We start from the raw sequence: 15,519 nt of genomic DNA, 5'->3' as shown, positions 1-15,519 counted from the left end.
ATGGTTAGTAATGAAGATTAATTAAAATAACATAACATTATTCTCATTTTTTTTGAATCACGAACACTTAAAATATTACTAAAACATTTAAATTCAAATACATAACATACATAACTTATAATGTTCATTCTAACTTAAATCTGACGGCTAGGCGTCTGCCTCAAGGGTAAGCCAAAAATAGTGTCGCCTGGCTCTGACGGCTAGGGATCTGCCGCCTATGTGGGAGGCGTAGTACCCCGTATGCAACTCTTCAAGAAGTTCCTTCCCCTTATCTAGGGTAACACACTTTAGAAGAGGCTTCAAAAACCCCACCTTGAAGAGTTCACCGTTTCTCATCTTGAAATTTACCGCTCTCTTTTTCATGACGGCTGCCTCCTGTGGCGAATCAAGGATCGTGTCGTCTGTTAAGAAAGCTCGTATGCCATCCATCCAAGTAGAGCTTCGGTCCAAAATTGAATGGGCTCTTCATATATGCTTCTTTGTTCAAGAACTTCCCAAAAGACTGAAAAAGGCGTATCACAACAGGCAGAGGATGCCAATTTGGACAAGGCATTCACCTGGTTTATTCCGGACCTTGGCACTTAGCTCAGAGTGAACCCTTCGAGTGTCCCAGCCTCCTCTTTGACCGCCAGGAGATAATTGATCATTGTCGGATGGGTAGCTTCATATGTACCTTCGTACTGGCTAACGACCAATGGAGAATCAAAATAGGCGACAATTTTGGTTACCCCTGCTGCCATACACATGCGGATTCCGGCTAGCAGGGCTTCGTACTCCGCCTCATTGTTTGAAGCTTGAAATTTTAACCGTATTATATACTCATATTTGTCTCCTTCCGGAGATTCATAGATTACGCTTGCACCACAGCCGTTCTATGTTGACCTCCCATTTACATACACTTTCCAAACCGGCTCAAGATTTTCCGGAGCCACCGGACGGGTCATTTCAACAATGAAGTCGGCAAACGCCTGACCTTTCACTGACTTTCTTGGTTCTTAAGTGATTTCAATAGCCCATTTTAGCATTCTTTCGGATGACTTCAAGGTGGACATAGGCCGCTTGAGTGGCTGATCGGTGTATATCACCACCGGATGTGCCAGAAAATAAGGCTTCAATTTCTTGAATGCCATATACAGAGCAAGACCAAAATTTTCAACCATTGGGTACCGGAGTTCAGCATTTTTGAGTACATGGCTAATGAAATAGATCGGGAGCTGGACGCCGTCTCTTTCAGCAAGGAGAACGGCATTGAGGGCATGATCTGAGACGGCTAAGTACATGTATAGCGTCTCTCTAGGTAGAGGACTAATGAGCCTCGGCAAGGAGTGCAAGTGCTCTTTTAGCTTTTGAAAGGTCGCCTCAACATCATCCCCCCATTTAAATTTGGTCTTCTTCCTAATTGCTTGGAAGAAGTAAGGGCATTTGTCGCCTGACCGGCTGAGGAATCTCCCGAACGCCGCCAGAAAACCGGTTAATTTTTGAACTTCCTTGACAGTACGGGGTGACTTCATGTCAATTACCTCCTGTATCTTCTCGGGGTTAGCCTCTATTCCCCTTTGATCAATCAGGAATCGGAGAAACTTCCCAGACTCAATACCAAAGACACATTTCTTAGGATTCAACATGACCTTATGCCACTTGAGGGTAATGAATGTTTCTCGGAGATCAACAAGATGATCCATCTATAGCTTGGATTTGACTATCATGTCATCAATGTATGTCTCCACCATCCTCCCAATTTGATTAATGAAGACCGTATTAATCATCCGTTGGAAAGTGGCAGGCGCATTTTTTAAGCCAAACGACATCACAGTGTAACAGAATAACCCTTGATCAATTACGAAGGCCGTCTTCTCTTGATCTTTTTTCCACAGGGGTATCTGATGGAAGCTGGAATAGGCATCCATGAAGCTCATCAAGGCGTGGCCGGTTGTAGAATCGACCAGACTGTTGATCTTTAGAAGCGGATAACTGTCTTTAGGACACGCCTTGTTGATGTCTGTGTAATCAACACACATACGCCAGGTACCATTCGACTTCTTTACAAGCACAACATTGGCCACCTAGTCGGGGAAATTACATGGCCGAATGAACCCAGCGTCTAGCAGTTTTTTTACTTCGACAGCTGCTTCCTAACTTCTCTCCTCGCCGTGATTTCTTTTCTTTTGCTTGATGAGCTTCTTTTTTGGATCCACGACGAGTTTGTGGACAGCGAGATCCGCGCTGACGCCTGACATCTATTCAACTTCAAAGGCAAAAATGTCTTTGAATTCTTTCAGTAGAAGGTGCAAGTCTGCACCCATCTTAGCATAAGCAGCCTTCCCCACCTTAACAGTACGCTCTGGACGGCTGCATCCAAAACAAGATCAATGTGTTCTCCAGCTGGTTGGGGACAAAGCTCATCTGACCGTTCATCAGTCAGTGATTGCTATTTTTTCTCTATCTTCACCTCCACAAGCTGAGCAGCTTTTCTTTTCTTTCCGGCTGCTGCTCGGGCTGGGCTGGCATCATTGACATTGTAAAGGTCTATTGGTTCCTGCGCTTGGTCGTCTGGGGCCACAGTGTCTTTGAAGGCTGAGAGATAGCACTCCCGGGTCGTCTTCTGATCCCCGTTTAGGGAACTAACAGAGCCATCATCCTTCTCATACTTGATGAGCATAAGAGAAGGGATGATTACAGCCTTGGCTTCATTGAGGGTTAGACGGCCTAGGATGATGTTATAGGCGGTTAGCTCCTCAACGACCACGAATTTGACAACTAGGTATCGTCCTTCTCCCTTTTCTCCCAGCCGGATAAGTAAGTCAATCCTAGCGACTAGGTAAACCATCCCACCCAAAACTAACCAAGGGGTGGGTAACCGGATGCATGGTGCTGGGTTTATATTTTAGCTTCAGCAGGCACCGGAGACCGATGATGTCTGACAAGCTGCCAGTGTCAATAAGGATTCGGCCAACCAGCTGGTTGGCAACCTTACATTCAATGACGGCCGGGTCGTCATGGGGACGGCAGACGCTGCCCCTGTCCTTCTCAGTGATGAGAACGTCTGGGAAGGTGGAGCTGGCAGACGCCTGCTCATCATCATCCTTTTCCATCTTTCGAAGATGGCTCTTGGTGCCCCTGATGGTAGGGCCGCCACATGAGAACCCGCCTACTATGGTGTAGACCGGCTCCTTATCGATTTCCGAACTACTAGCAGGCTGGGGAGTCTTGGACGACTGCCCCTTGTTCTTCTTATTAGTACCTTTGGACTTGGAAATATAGGTCTTTAACATTCCCTTATCAGCCAAACGGTCCAACGCCCGTTGAAGGCTGAAACAGTCATTGGTGTCATGGCTAACTTCCTCATGGAACTGGAAAAATTTGTTCTTATTCCGTGACTGGACGGAACTTTTCATTAGATTCGGCTTCTCAATGGTCAGCCGGTCCTTTATCTCCAGGAGGATGGAGTTAGAATCCCTGTTAAACTCGTACCTGGGGGCGTACGATTTAATCTCTCTCTTTTTCTTCTGAGACGGCTGGTCAGAATCACTAACCGTCCAGACTTTTTTTTTTTCTCTTCTTGCTCTCTTCTTTCTTTTTTGTCGGCTGAGCAGACTGACTTTCTTTTTGTTTGTAAGACTTCTTCGAGTTTGACTGGCTGCCAGGCGTGTAGAGGTCGGTAGCTTGAATATAGCTTTCCGCCTCCTTCAGGGCCGCCTGCAGCGTAAATGCCCCTTTTTGAAGAGGTCAAACTTAAATTTTGACCCGTCTCTCAGACCCTTGAAGAAGTTTGTGAATGCTACCTTGTCAAACGGCCCCTGGATCTGGATTCTGACCAGGTTGAACCGCCTGACATATGAGCGTAGCCCTTCTCTCTCACCCTGCTTAACGGTGGTCAAATTAAGCCTCGTTTTCTTAGCAGGGATGTTCATTGATAAGTTTGTGGCAAACAAGAAGGCTAGCTTCTTGAAGCAATCAATAAAGCCGGCTGGCAGGTTGCCAAACCATTATTGGGCAATGCCCCTCAATGTAGCAGGGAAGCATCTGCACCAGGTGGAATCGTCCCACCCTTGTAGACATATGAGGTTGGTGTATGCCATCAGGTGGTCTTCTGGGTTGGTACGATCATAAGTACCTACCAACACATTCTTAACCTAGGTCGGCTATGCCGCCTCGGTTATATTCCTGGTGAACGCCAGGGTTGTTCACCAATTTTGAGTAGTCGGAGCTTCCAGTCCAAAGGTTGGACGCTGTTGAATGCCATTTGTCCTCCGAAAGGAGGTGGCTGCATAAATGGAAAACCATATTGTCCATATTGCGCCTAAGGTGCAAACGGGACAGACCCTATCATCATTTGAGGGTCGGTGTTGACGGACTTGCCGTCTGTCCCACACTCATGTATGGACAGTGAGTTCCTTACGGAAGTGTGTTTGAAGCTGTCTGGAAAGCTCGAGGTGGAGGCTGACTCAGACACCTGCTGGTGTCTCCTCCGCTCAATGATTTGTCGAGCGTCAGATGCAGTTTTCTTTGTAGCTTCCGGCTGCTCTTGCTGGGTGTGCCGCTGAGGACCCTTAGGCATAAGGATCTTGGTCTAGTCAAGTCATGTGGCTGCCTTCTCCTTCTCCTTGGGATGAGGAGTAGGCTGCCTGTCCTTGATCGGCTTCTTCCTCCTATACGGAGGAGTCTTCATAGCCAGTTGACCCTTGCTGGGACCAACCTTGTTTTAGTTGATCATCTCCTTGATTTCACCCTTGAAGGAGTTCATGAAAGTCATGAGCTCATCCCGGGTGACCGGAGCTGATCCTCTGGCTTTCTGGGTTTGCCCTTCTGGCCTCCAAGTGGGTCTGACTTAACCCGCCTGGTCTGCTTCCCGTTCCAGCTGTTCTCTGGAACGAGTGTATTTGGAGATGAATGAACCAGCCTTGGCCACATACGTCTCCACAACATCATCGTCAGCATCATCTTCTTGGTCAGTGAAGACCTCCGGCTGACGTAGCGGTGGAGGAATACTTTAACTACCCGGTTGGTTAACCGGTTGAGAAATGTTTGTATTACTCGGTCGGGTAATAGGTTGAGGATTGTTTGATTCAGGAGGTGGTACAAAATCTTGAACCATCTTTGAGGTACTCTCCCCACAGACAGTGCCAATGTAATGGGTGTTTTTATCTCACGGGAGAGTTACATCACAAAGTCTTGTCCGGCGTGAGCTGTACTTGCAAAACAAACAGAGACTCTGGGTGGTTGGAGCTCCGCCTCAGACAATCAAGTTAGTAACTTGAATAGGAGTAAAGAGGTGCGGAAATTTAGGTGGGTATCTGCTTGGATTCCAAGCTCATATGTCTCTTTCAAAGAGTAAATATGTAATAAATGGTAAAACGTGCCTCCAAAAGGAGGAAATCTCCCTATTTATAGGGTCCTTGTGAATTGTGCCCCTGATTAGGTCATCAAGCCCTTATTATTGGTGGGCTGCGCTGCATTGCGGCTTTCTTGGGATTTGGGCGATGAGGACCGCCTTTTTCCATTTCTTTGGGATGACACATGTCAAACAGGGGTTGGTGTCATTTTCTGGTTGGGCCACGTGGCAGGGTAAAATTACCCCAAACATATTGTAGGGAATATTTCAAACGTTAATCCCCTAGCTTGAACCCCACTGTGATCATACACTAAAGTACGGTGGCGTCCAAAAGGGAAGAAGATAAAGCAAAAGAGTCGCCAAAAAGTTTTTTTAGGAACTTGTAAAGCGTTCACGAGGTGAAGGTTACACCCCTTAACGATCCAAGAGATCATCAACTCCATAAGGTCTTAACCAAATAGGGTTCGGGGATGAAGGTACAAATCCAACCTAAAAGAGGTTGAACCTGCCCTGATAATAGCCCTCTAATTTAACCCTAAACCTGTTTATCTAAATTGGTTGAATTTAATACACAAATAAATCTATTATTGGCGATCACTTGAATTATAATCAAATTAACCCTAAACAAGATTATTTATTATCTTATTAAGCGTGATTACAAGTACAAATTCCCTTTAAACATGCATAAAAGGCGTGATCAAGCAATAACAATAAATATATCATCAAGCAACATAATAATAATAATAATAATAATCATAATAAAAATAATAATAATCATCATAATCATGTTAACAATCATAATAATTAAAATAATCATGTTAAAGCATAATAACAGCAAGATCCTAGGCATGATACTAATAAGATTAATAACAAACCCTAGCATGTCACTAAACATTAAAAATCATATATATAGCCCTAACATGATACTAACAATCATAAATATTATGAAAGAAAATAGAAGGCATCATAACAATTATACTTAGTATTAAATTTACCCTAGACATGATACTAGGAATTAAAATAACAACCTAAGCATGAACTCTATATCATAACATCAATAAAAACCATTAAAGTACTTACTTCGATGCCTCGTACCTCTTTCTAATAACAAAATACACACGTTAGTAACTTCAAGGAAAATAATAAACAAAACAATTAAATTAAATAATAATTGAAAGAGAGATTTGGGACCAAACCCTCAGAAATTAAACCTTTCACGTCTACAGCGAAGGCAACTTCAAATATGGCTAGGTGTATCTAAATCTAATGAGTGCGGAATTTTTATGTATGAGATAAGGCTAATTTAGAAAAGAGAGAGAGAGAGAGAATTGGTAGATTGTAGATGAAAATTGATGAGAATTGATTATTGTAGGTGATTCAAAACGGAGTTTTTACGACGGTATTTATAAATAAAATCAGCGAAAAAGATAAAATATCAAAACAGAGTTCTGACGCAAATAAAATTGGATTAGCGCCAACGCTGGTTATTGGCGCCAGACGCCAACATTAGCGCCAGACGCCAATGCTAGCGCCAGGTGCCAAGCGTAGCGTCAGGCGCTACAGCTGGCGTTTGGCGCTGATTAAGAAATTCACGCGTTTTCTTAAAACGATAGTCAAAGTGGCGAAAGTCAAATTCACGCGTTTGGTTTTGGGGAGACACAAATGGGTGTCTACAGAAGCCCCCACTTTGACCGAGTTTGGAGAAACACAAGTTTCGAAGACGAAAGTCAAAGTGGCGATAGGGACGGAGAATGATTGAGAACATTCTACGATCCTGAATAACTCTTGTAACGCCGATACCTGCAAACTAACGTTAGTTAAAACAAATGGGTGTCTACACATATATATATGTATATATATATATACATACATACATATACATATATATATACATATACATATATATATACATATACATATATATATATATATATATATATATATATATATACATATATATATATACATATATATATACATATATATATTTGTATATATCATTTATATGCATACATACATATATATATATACATATATACATGTGTGTGTGTGTGTGTTTGTGTGTGTGTGTGTGTGTTTGTGAATGGTAGGTAATGACTAGCGTTTTACAGGTAATAGGAAGTTACTGGGGTAGTGGGTGGGTTCATGAAACACGTCTTTTGATGGAGGGTGTAGGGGAAGTTACCTACACTAGAGTCTAGGCTTAAATAATTAATAATGAGGAAGTTATGGCCAAAATACTTAACTGGACCCAAATCGGATTTTACCTACGGCCCAATGATCATGAGGAGATCCAATGGTTTAATCCCACTCCCAAACTAATTAGGATTAAATAGAAGCTTCTATAAGTTTCTAAAAGCCCTTAATTATCCTTTTTGAAAAGATAAGATCAAAGAATTCAAAGTTGAATAAAACTTCTCTTTTTGAGAATCCTTGTTATGTGCGAAATGGAACATGATTTGGGGATTTATATTCCTACAAGTGGACCAATGAGAGAATGACACGTGTTGCTATTAGAGGTGTCCAAATGGAATCCCCGGATGGACGACACGTGTAACTCAGATACGCCCCCTGAGAATGACGGTCTTCAAGGCCCAAATCCCAAGGGGAGCCGCAAAACGACATTGCCCTAACCCCTAGGTCATCAAACCCGGGTAGGGCAAATTTTTCTAGGATCCTATGAATAGTGAGATTCCCCCAATAATTGGGACAATTTTACAATCTTGAACTTTACGTCTCAATCATTAGCACATTTATTGCTCTCGAAAATAGAAAACACCTGAGCTCGGAATCCGAGCAAATACCTACTTTTCCAACGTTTTTCTCCGAATCCTTACTAACTTCATATTCGGAGGCGGACCTCCGACCATTCGGAGCTCTGTTTGTTTTGCAGGTACAGGCGCTCTTGTCGAATCTAGTCTTCAAGTTGTAACTCTCTCAAGGGACACAAAAACACCAGAAACATTTGGCGTCGTCTGTGGAGAGAGTACCTTCGTTGGTTTCATAAATGGCACCCATTTGATGAGCATTTAGGTTGTTTTTACCTTCTTTTCATAGCTTTCCTTCTTAATAAATGCTTGGTTTTATGCTTTTACTCTTTGTTTTACCTTTTTTTCCTCTTAATTTGTGGTTTTGTGCATTTTGATGGGTTTTCTAGTCTTTTCTCCTTTATTTGTTCTCTTTTCGTGGTTGTAGGTATTATACGAGGTTCAGGTCTTGATATGGATGGAATACTAAGGTTGAAGATTCTTTTAAAGCTAGATCATGGCAATAGGAAAGCTCAAGATGCAAGGAAGTGGGTTCTCCAAGTTTTAGCTCTTGCGCTCTCAAGTCGTGCTCTCATGAAGATAAAGTGTTGAATCCACTATCAAGTGCTTTTTGGGACTGCCACTCTTTGTGTCCATCATCATCATTCGGTGCGCTCATTCGAAGACCTTAGCGAATGCACAAAGCCGCGAGAAGAGCCGAAGAAACCCAAAAAGCGCGGGCGCGCCACCTACCCCGCACGGGCGCGCATCCCTAGGTACTTGCATTGCTCGGTTTTTATTTTCGCCTCCTATATATACCTATTATAACCCTGATTTTTGTTGGGGTTTAGTGAGTCCCACTCACCGCGGAAAAAACCCGAGCCAAGATCACGCTCGTAATAAATAATATCACTAATGCATAAATAAATACAAAAGGGCAAAAAAGGAAATTTACCTTTGTCGTGTGCTTTGCCCTACAAATTAGGCTCTTACTTGAGAAGCTTAGCCCCGAAAATACAAGAGCCTCCGACGGAGATCCACCCGCAAAAACAACTACCAACGTTTAGGTCCGTTACCTCGAGGTTAGCGAGGTCCGACCAAAGCCCGAGTATTAAGTAAGTTTAAGAGTTTTTGCTAATGCAATGCTCTATTTAACTCCTACTCAAGCACTCTCCCCAAAAAACCCAAGGTGGGTAGGGAGGAGTGAGAGTGGGAATTTTTGTCCCATCAATGTGGGAGCATAAAATTCAACAATTTGTTTTAAAGCTAAAGTAAAATAAATAAGCAAACTAATAATAAATCTGCAAGTGTCACTAATTCATGTAAAGGGAAGTGAGGACCACTTGGAGAGTAGGGAACCATACTTGCTCCCCACTCCATACTCTCCTTGTGACACATGTCCCTCACATTTAATCCCTCCCTTTACTTGCTTTCCCTCTAGCTCACGGCCCACCCACCCACACCTAGGTGATGCGGGCTGCTGCTGCTCGCAGCTAGCAAGCCACGCATGCTTGTGCGGGTTGCTGCTGCTTGTGGCCGTGGCTGCTAGCATTGGTGTGCTAGCATGCACCAGGCATCCTAGGCTCGGCTTGGTTCACATGCTAGCCACCTATGCTAGTACATTATGCCCCTAGCACTCGGATGCTCGGGGCATACCGATGCGAGGGGTATTTTGGGAAATATTGTCGATTTATTATTATTTGTGTGTCTCGTCTTTTACTTTTTTCGACTCGATTTCCGACGCTCGGTTTCGACGCTCTAAGCTCAAATTTTGGACGTCTAAATATTTAATACTCAAGCAACTCATTAATTTCTTCCGAATTAATTCGTCAAGTTTGTTTGTTAATTGCTTGGGTTTTACCCGAAGGGTTCAGTCAAGATTAAGTTGTAATATTAAATATACATTAATATTACTGATCAGAAACGACCTCCACCTAGGAATTCCGATCACTTGACCTTACTGAATATATTAACTTTCTAATAATTCTGAACCCACTATTAGAATAATACACTTTTTCGGAGGACACCATTCCTTTCAATCTCCCACTTGTCCTTCTGGACAAGTGAGCATTTAGTGTATAGCCCCTTTCCAATGTCTCTTCATGAACTAAAGGGTAAATTTATTCGTCGTCCCTGTTACGTCTAGAAGTGTTTCTCGAAATCCGAGTTTGACTTTCAATAAGCAGATGATTTCTAAAATCCATCTGAGCACGTCCATGCATTTTCACAGTCTTGCTCTTCAAGAGGCCTTGTAAACAACAAGACATGTTCCCTATTATTAGTAGGGGGACATTCCTAGTCTTGTAATGTAGCTTCTCTTACTAAGAGGACCTAGCCGTTTGAGTTGATGTCGTTATTATCCCTTGTTACGGTTGACGTTTGACAATCATCAAAGCGGACTAGTACTCAAACAAGAAAGCTCACAATACTCATGGTCAAGGAAAAAGGTTCCAATAGCAATAATGAGAATTATACTTATGGCGATTTTGAATCTCTTAAAGTATTCTTATAGGTCGATCCAGTATGGTTCTAAACCAATACCTGTGTAAATGATTCATGACAATCATGTCCTTGTAGCACATGAAACGATGCTATAAATCAAACTACTCACTAATCTTAACTGGTCATAAATCGTCCATTATTGTTTAAATGATCTAGATTAGGGATAATTTTCGATTGCAATATTCAACGTTCACTTAATAGGTGCTTCCGTATCAAGACTGGTCTTGATACTCTATTTTTAATATTCTTTTAATCGAATGGACTCATTATTTAATTCTAAACCACAATTAAATAGAAACGGAGTGTTTTTAATTGCATGAAAATATAATTACTCCAAAACTGAATGGTTCATCATAGTGTTTTACATCAACATTGTCCCAAATTTAATTAAAACACTAAAATAAGGAAATCAAAGCCAGTTTCCAATATGCTTGATTCCCATTGCCTCAACGTGTTTGTTGTGCTTCACTTGAGAGAAAGGTTTAGTAAGTGGATCGGCTACATTATCATCCGTTCCAACTTTGCAAATTCTGATTTCGCCTTTTTATTTCCATTCTCTAATCATGTGAAATCGCCTCTTGACATATTTGACCTTCTGATGTTCTCGTGGCTCTCTGGCTTGCGCAATAGCCCCATTGTTGTGATAATATAGATCTATTGGACCCTTGATGGAGGGTACAACATCAAGTTCCCTAATGAACTTACGAATCCAAACTACCTCCTTAGCTGCCTCAGATGCTGCCAAGTATTCGGCTTCAGTTGCAGAATCAGCAGTTGTGCTTTGATTAGCATTCTTCCAACTGCTCCTCCATTGAGACACAATATGTAACCAGACTGTGACTTGTAGTCGTCTCTATCTGTCTTGAAGCTTGCGTCGGTGTATCCCTTAACAACCAATTCATATCTACCACCATAGACCAGGAATTTATCCTTGTTCCTTTTCAAGTACTGTAGGATATTCTTGGCCGCACTCCAATGCGCCTCTCTTGGGTCTGATTGGTATCGGCTCATAGCACTCAAGGCATATGATACATCTGGCCTAGTACATATCATGGAATACATGATCGATCTAATAAGCGAAACATATGGAATCTGATTCATCCTTTCCCGCTCATCATGTGTCTTTGGACACTACTTCTTGCTAAGGGTTATGCCATTTAGCATGGGTAGGTGGCCTCTCTTGGCTCCTTCCATGTTGAATTGAGCTAGTACCTTATCAATATAAGTACTTTGACTCAAGCCTATCATCTTCTTTGATCTATCCCTATAGATCATGATGCCTAATATGTACCGAGCCTCTCCCAAGTCTTTCATTGAAAAACGTTTTCAGAGCCAAGCCTTTACAAACTCTATAAGACTAGGAAGGCGATGTCACTCCCACTGACCTTCTTGTAAACACAAGAAAAATCTGGATTCTTGATTAAACCAAACTTACTAATGGCTTCATAAAATCGCAGATTCTAACTTCTGCTTGCTTGCTTGCTTTAATCCATAAATGGACTTAAGCTTGCATACCATTCTAGCATTGTTTTGGTTAACAAAACCTTCAGGCTCTGTCATGTACACAGTTTCTTCCAAAATTCCATTGAGGAAGGCGGTTTTGACGTCCATATGCTATATTTCATAATTGTAATATGCAACAATCGCTAGAAGGATCTGAACGGATTTAAGCATTGCGACTAAAGAAAAGGTTTCATCGTATTCAATACCATGAACTTGTTTGTAACCTTTTGCTACCAATCTAGCTTTGTAAATGAATACATTTCCATCTTTGTCGGTTTTCAACTTGAAAATCCACTTACATCCGATAGGTATGTAGCCTTCGAGTAAGTCAACCAAGTCCCAGACTTGATTTTCAAACATGGAATCCATTTCAGATCTCATGGCCTCTTGCCAATTAGCAGAGTCGGTGCTTGCCATCTCTTGCTCGTAGGTTGCCGGTAGGATGTCCTAATTCTCGGTGAAAAACAATCCGAGATATCTATCAGGTTGAGAACTCGACCACTGAGACCTATGTAGGGTAATGGACTGAGCATTTGCATTGTCGATTCGACTTTGCATATTTTGATCTTCGTCAACAGATGCTACTTGAGCACTTTGACTATCATTTTGATTTTGTTGCTCATCCTCACGAACTTCGTCGAGTTCGATTTTCCTCCCACTTGTCATATTAGACAGGTGCTCCTTCTCCAAAAAGACACCATCGCGAGAAACAAACACTTTGTTCTCCGATTTGTTGTAGAAGTAATACCCTTTGGATTCTTTTGGGTAGCCCACAAAGGAAACCTTATCAGATTTGGGATGAAGCTTGTCAGAAATCAATTTCTTGACGTATGCTTCGCATCCCCATATCTTTAGAAAAGTCAACCTAGGAGGTTTGTTCGTCCATAATTCATATGGAGTCTTTTCTACAGCTTTTGATGGAGCACGATATAGTTAAAAGTGCCGCATTTAAAAGTGCATGTCCCCAGAAATAAATTGGAAAATCACTAAGACCCATGGTTGATCGTACCATGTCTAACAAGGTTTGATTTCTCCGTTTGGATACTCCATTCCATTGTGGGGTTCCTGGAGGTGTCAGTTCCGAAAATATGCCATGATCTTTCAGATGGTCATCGAATTCTTGGCTCAAGTATTCACCTCCTCGATCTGATTGAAGGGCTTTGATTTTCTTGCCAAGCTGATTTTCCACCTCACTCTGAAATTCTTTGAACTTGTCAAACGATTCAGATTTGTGCGACATTAGGTAGACATAGCCATATCTACTATACTTGTCTGTGAAGGTGATGAAATATCGATGTCCAATTCTTGTGACGGAGCTCATTGGTCCACATACATCGGTATTGTAGACAACAAAAAATGTCTCCCTAAAACCAAACCTGATGATGAACAACCTTTCATCCTCATTATTGGTCGGGTTCAGTATTTAATCTCGAGAGTGTTTAAAAATCTTATTTAATTAAATTTATTTTTTGAATAGTCCATGGATCAGTCTTGATGTTTAGTTAAAGCATAATTAATTTTTTTTAATTTCTGCCCAAACCTTTTTAAAATTATTTTATTATTTTAGCCTAAACCTTTAATTTTGTTTTAATTTTTATTTTAGCCCAATTGATAATAATAAATCAGAAAAGGCCTGAAATTATCAATCGGCACTTATAAATGATGAACGAAATTAAGGTTGAAAATGAATTTAGGCGGAAAAACGGACTGCAGGCTCCCGCGTCACGACATTTGTCCACCGTGTCACGCAAACTTGCACCGTCTGACGGTAGGATTCCCTGTGACACGGTGCCTCTACTGTGACACGAAGAAATCCTATGTCCTTTCTGCGTAAACCCTTCACGCATTTTATTCCCCGTACCCAAAATATTTCCCGCGTCACACAGCTGTCCACCGTGTCACGGGAATTTTCCCCGTCTGACGATGCCCACTGCCGTGTCGCGGTGCAATATTTTAGGGTTTTTATCTTTTTATGGTTCTGTGTGTTCCCTCAGCACATTTTTTCTATAAATACCCCCTCATTTCTGATATACGGGGCATCTATTAATTCTCTATTTTTTTTCCCTTCTATGCTCTAGCCTAAACAATAGCCTACCCTTCTTCTTTCAAAATTCCCTCTTCAAGCACTCCAAGGAGTCCATACTTTACTCGTGGTTCTTTCCTTAAGCCAAGGCGTGAAAGATAAAACTGTTTGAGGGTTTGGCCCCAAATCAACTCTATTTAATTTAATTTAGTTTAATTATTGTTCCATTAATATTTCCTTGAAGTTACTAACTCATTTATTATTTTATAGTTGCAAGCAAACAAAATCAAAGTAAGAATTATGTTCCTTTTATTTCTAGTTTTTTTCTAAAGATTTTATATTGTTGGTTTTATTGGTAAATTGCTTCCAAAGTTAAATTTGATTTTATTATATTTATTGATCACGATATTGCATGTTTAAAGGGAATATGTAATTGGAAATCACGCCAAATAAGATAATTTGGACGACCGGTTTAGGTTCCTTTTTAATCTTGTTGTTTAATCAAGTTATCACTAATATTTTAGAATTATGTGTTGCATTAATATTAAACCAATTTAGCTTAATAATAGTATGGAGAAAATTTAATATATTGTTTGTTTGCCTTTGAGATCGCAGGAATGCTTTTCACTATAAGAATCGAGTAGAGGCCAATACGGGCGAATGTGACTCCATGACTCACTTCGTACCATCATCCTCGATCCTCCTTTTGTGGTTCCGAACCATATGGAGTTAGTAATCTCATGGATTATGAATGGGGTGTAACCTTCACGAGTCAATTGTTGTTGCCTATTGTTGTCCCTTTATCGTGGTTGCCTAAAATGATCCGTGAACGGTTTACAAGTTCCTTAAAAACTTGTTGGCGACTCCCTACTTTCCTTGTCCCTAATTGTATATGTCAATTCCCACTTCCTATGAGTGCCAAGCATATTCACAACATGCACTAACGTAGGTGCACTTCGAACAACGCCTACAGGTATGTATTTAGACCTAATAAGTCACCTGCTCTTTCTCCCAACTTGGAGAATGGCTGCTTTATCATCTTGCCTAATAAACATCCTTTGCAATTCTCAAAAGATTCTAAATCGAAAGAGTTAAGAACGCCTTCATGAAGAAGTTTCTTGATGCGTTTGATGTTAATGTGGCCAAGACGACAATGCCACAAGTAAGTTTGATTTGACTCCATGGTCTTAGCTCTTTTAGTATCATCATAAAAAATTTTGTCTAAACACACAAAAGGTGTCATTTACATAAATATAAATAAGACATGAAACAAAAGGTCTTGTGATCAAGGTTAAAATAACGTCCAACGTCGCAATATCAAAGTATGGTAGATAAAACTTAGCAAGTTTTAGAATTTAGACAAAATACATGAGATTACAAGTTTTCTTTGGATAGTTTTTCTTCATCTTCCA

The sequence above is a fragment of the Chenopodium quinoa genome, unplaced genomic scaffold (assembly GCF_001683475.1).
Source record: "Chenopodium quinoa cultivar QQ74 unplaced genomic scaffold, ASM168347v1, whole genome shotgun sequence".
NCBI classification, from domain to species: Eukaryota; Viridiplantae; Streptophyta; class Magnoliopsida; order Caryophyllales; family Amaranthaceae; genus Chenopodium; species Chenopodium quinoa.
This window is presented reverse-complemented; position numbering follows the sequence as displayed.